This window comes from Enoplosus armatus, chromosome 1 (genome assembly GCF_043641665.1).
Source record: "Enoplosus armatus isolate fEnoArm2 chromosome 1, fEnoArm2.hap1, whole genome shotgun sequence".
Lineage (NCBI taxonomy): Eukaryota > Metazoa > Chordata > Actinopteri > Centrarchiformes > Enoplosidae > Enoplosus > Enoplosus armatus.
This window is the reverse complement of record NC_092180.1, coordinates 22,769,391-22,774,390: the sequence shown is the minus strand read 5'-3', so window position 1 is coordinate 22,774,390 and position 5,000 is coordinate 22,769,391.

Here is a 5,000-nt window from a genome sequence, read left to right as displayed (position 1 = left end):
AATGGATGGATCTGAACGAAATTATAATTTTTTCATCATACTCTTGTGCTGGGGGCATGATCAGTATAAAACAATCCAGTTCTGTGCAAAACATGTATAATGTAATTAATGTATAGGCTACATTTTCCCAGTGATGGTCCAAACAGCACAGATGAATATGTTATCACTTTACATATCATTCATATTATCACATTGCACCTAGTCAGAAATCATGGCTTAAACTACTATAATAACAGAAAGCTCACTCTGTAGAGATTTGCCTTTAACAATGCTGCATTGAAGGTGAGTTGTTGTTTTTTTTGTTTCCTCTCTGCCCACTCACACTCGCTCCATCTGCTGCAGTTTCCCCTGTATCAGTAACACAAGGCATTGATTTTACGGTAAAGTCACTTTGTAAAGGGAATGAGTAACTCTGGGCCCCACTATCACTGTATTACACGGGTATGGCCCACGTAACAAGATGAACATTGATTCAGCATTACGGATGATCGATAATGAAATAAGTAACTTCAGGGCCAAATTAAAATGCAAGCTGGCTTGATGCTGCCAGGCTCTGTGAGAGGTGACAGCAGGAGAGAGGGAGGGAGAGGGAAAGGCAGAGAGAGAGAGAGAAAGGGGGGGGGGGCTACAAGCTGGTGGCCAAAGAGAGTTCCCCGTATACAGTGATGATGATGTTTTCAGGATGTTAATAATGATCATAGTGGCAGTAATGGCTGTGGTGTCCTCAGAATAGCTAATTTTAAAATGAACAAAAACACTCATACTTCTATTATCTATTGTGAGACTGTAACTTTATAATAAATTGTAATGATTAGAGTTTATATTATTAAAACACAAATTTGCCTGAAGGTTATATCATTCGTCAGAGAATGTTAGTTTTGTTTTCAAATTGTCTAAGTGTGATGTACATTGACTAGATCTATGATTTGGCCGGCCTGTTCATTTAAGAGGAATAACTCATCACTTGATATTCTGTGGAGATGTCCCATCATAGTCGCCCTGGCATCATAGTAAGCTGATGACATGGATGAATGATGTTGCCTCTAGATGAAAATTAATTAAACATATGTTTTTTAAAAAATGTCTTCTTAATTAGTTTATTTTTCAGACAATGTCCATTGATCAGCAGAAAAATCTGTGTGCCTTGCACCCTAAAAAGGATCCTAAAAACCCTTACAGCAGATCACTCCAGCATCTTTCTTGATTCTGTTACAGTTTATATTTCTAGCATGGGTTACACAGAATACAGTCTATTAGCTGTACAGTTATACAGAGCATCCACACTGTTCTACTCTTCTGATTCCCCAAACTATCATCCATCCATTCACAAAGTTGTGCATCCTCAAGGAAACACCAACTATTTACCACGACTGTCCAACAAAAGGCCTGTGATCTGTTTTGCTCATGAAAGTATAACAAGGTTTATCTATTATGGAGTGTCTTGATCCAGTGGTAGCCACTGATGCCCTTCCGTGGCCCCATATCTCGACACTGCGGCCAGGCAAATATCAGTTTCCCAGCACTTTTGGCCTACTGAGCCAGACAAAGCCTCAGTCTTTCCAGCTGTTGCTGCTGCTGGTTTGAGGCTGGAGAAGAGGCAGCTGTACCAACATTATCGAGCGGCGCCTCCTCATCTGTGTGGTGGTCTGGACTTTGCAGGGGGTGCAGGGGAGATAGTAGGCGGCAGGGTGATGCCAAGGACGGATTCAAAATGTGGACATTAGCTGCTGTGAAACTGACTCTTTCCATGATGCTACAGTGACCGAGCATAATCGAAGATGGAGAATAGAAGTAGAAGACACTGAAGTGACTATTTGGTTGCATTACAAGTCTGGAAAAGTTAACTGTAGCGAGTATCAACCCTGCTGACATTGGACTGATGCCATCACTCACATAAGCAAGCCGTGATAAAAGATTAAAGTGTTCAGGGTTGAGAAAGTATTACATTACTGGAGTTGCAAGAAGTGTTTTGGCCATTCATTTGTAGCATATGAATTATCTATGACCGTTTTCCATGTGGTTCCACATATGAATTTTTCATTCTTAAAATGTTATCAGTATTGTCAAATGACTCGTCACTGTATAATAACCATATGAATACCATTCAAAATCAGTCGTTCTGGTAAAAAGCCCTATTGATGATGTGGTTTGTCAAGATGGGTTGAAATGATTTTGATCCCTCATACAAAAACTAAAAACATCAACAAGCATCCAACGGGAAACAACAAGATAAATGGTCATATTTGAGTTTGGTATATATCCATTTGTATCATGATATTACTCCAGTGTAAACTTTCAACTCATTTGTCTTTTGGTTTTATAATTAGCATTTCCTTATTAATTATTTACCAAGTGTAGCAGAATTTCCTTCTTTGTTCTTTTTAGGATTCAAATATGATTCAGTCACCTTGGGAGAACTGCAAGGTTGTGACAGATTTGGCTTCCCATCCAGAAAAAAAAGCCCCAGCAAGTCTCTGTGGTGAGGTTAAGCAATTATTGCAAAGAGGGAGCTGTTGGGGCAGATGGAAAAATGCACGAATACTTCCTGGCAACACTACTTTGTGACGAATGAGCAGCATTAACAATGGCATCATGAGAAAATACCTTCCTCCTCGCTGGCATCTCTGTCACCTTGTATTTCACTATCTAGCACTCCAGTTTCATGAGTGGCATCAGGAGCTATGAGAGCAGATCCTGTGATGGTATGTTACGGAGGTCGGTGGGTGTGGACCTTGCTTTTATAATCAGCCCTATTGAGTGGCTCAGCATGCCAACAGACTGAGGTCAGAGGAGACTTTACAAGCAAACACTTAAACCTCAGCAGGGCAGCTTTGATAAGGATTTACCCACCTAAACACTGCACTTATTGATGAAGATGGTGCCAAACAGTGAGTGACACAGTGAATACCTGTGAGCACATTATGTGTCTGTGTTTTGTGTGTCTGTGTGTGGGTGTGTACACCCACATACAGGCGTTGTCTTGGCACTTGAAACACATCATGTTATTATTAGCCCATTATGCTTGAAACACCAACTAATAGGCCTATGGGCACAATAGACATTAACGACTTTGAGGACGATGGGGAAGAACTACGGCTCTGACCATGCACAATGCATACATGTTACCAGTGTAAACAAAGGCAGGGTTGTACCTGTTTAATCAAAAACATGGAAACAAAGCCTTGGTAACACTTCAGCAGGATTGGCCAACTCAGCTTTTTTTTAAAGCTGCTGGTTTGGCCTGCTCTGCTTCCTTTTTTATTTGCCTCCAACAGAATTGTCTGAAGTTTGAGGAAGTTCTAGGTGACAATTGAAAACGAATATACATTAGCTGTTTTTTTGTTTTTCTTTTGGGTATGTTCATCTGCTGGTCCCTGCAACACTCGTCCAGAGAAAGAAATCTCAGCATCTACCCTATGGATCGAACATTAACATGAATGTTCATGGTTCTCAGAGGATGAATCATGGTGATGTTGGTGACCCTCCTGACCTTTTGTTTGGCACCAGCATAATAAGGTACTTACATAAGGCATCTTATAAATGAATCGATAGATTTCCACTAAGTTTGATGTTGATATTCACAGCACATTCACCGAAAATGTCACATAAAAAAAAAGGACAATCTATGTTTTGATAGATTAATTATTGCCATGACATGTTTGAAGCACATTCTTGCACCTGGATATACCCTTTTGATTTGAATCATTTCATGGGTTTTTCCCTAGCACCCCCCCCCCCCCCCCCCCCCCCCTGCAAGTATGTTGTTCACTCAGTCCAACGGTTTCATATTTTTCGGGTGTAATGAACACTATATTGTCCCGGGTATGCCCAACAAAGACAAACAATCCCGAACAAACGTCTTTTAGTCTTGTTTGGGTTTTGTGTGTGTGCATGCGCAGCCATACACACATGTGCACACAGACATATGTGTATGCGTGTTCATGCGAGTGTGTGTTAGCCTGTCTGTTGTACAACGAGCACTGGAGCAAGACTGGACCCAGCTGTCAGGCCACCGCTGTCACAACCAATAATGATTACCCTCTCCCTGCTCCTCAATCCCTGCTTCATAACCACCAACGCAGGGGAGATCCGCCCCTTTTAGGAGAACAATGCATCCATGAGTGGGCCTCATCATCGCCCAAGCCCACTCTTATCAGCCCTCTGAGGGCCCACCAGACCCCATCTCTCTGTGTTTTTGTGTGTGTGTGTGTGTGTGTGTGGATATCTGCTAATCTTTGTGTATCTGTCCGATTTTTCCAATGAGCACCACTGGCCTGACATTCTCTCACCAGACCCAGAATGATTCAAGCCCTTCTGGTGCTGGCAGATTATATACCAATCAATACATGTGGGCTGCAGATTTTGTAAAGCAAAAAAAAAAAGGAGTCCACTCTTCAAACAATGCTCCCTCACAGTTAAGTTGACTTAAATTGTGAAGAGAGTTACGTTCAACTTCTCCCTGGCTTTTTTTTTTGTAATCCATGACTCAAAAGGACACCGAGTTCAACACATGTCAGCGTTCTCAAACCCCTACCCACTTCTCAAGCAGCCACATTTAGCAGACTTAAACAATATGCACATCGCTCATCGGCATCATTTGGTGGGATTGGGTAGCCATTAGAGCATATATTAAAGAGGCCTCGTAGCCTGTCAGCCTTCCCTGCCCATGTCTAATGAAATGAGCGCCCCAGAGCAGCAGTGGATTAGGAACATAGGCAAGAGAGTATATATTCATGTATATATACACACGATTATATATTGGAAAAGTGTCTGCATGCTATTCCCCAGGTCCCTTTAAGCCTCCTGACCGGCAAAGCATTTAGGCCCCGTGTGGGAAGGCGGAAGAGGAAAATCACTAATGCTCTTAGCATCAAACAATAAATCCTGAAGTTATTTGCCACCATGTTTAATTAAATATTTGGAGAAGAAAACCCTGTGATTGATTCGCCTTCTGCATTGATCCAACATCGATTGTGCTCCGTTTTGTTGCCCCAGCTGGG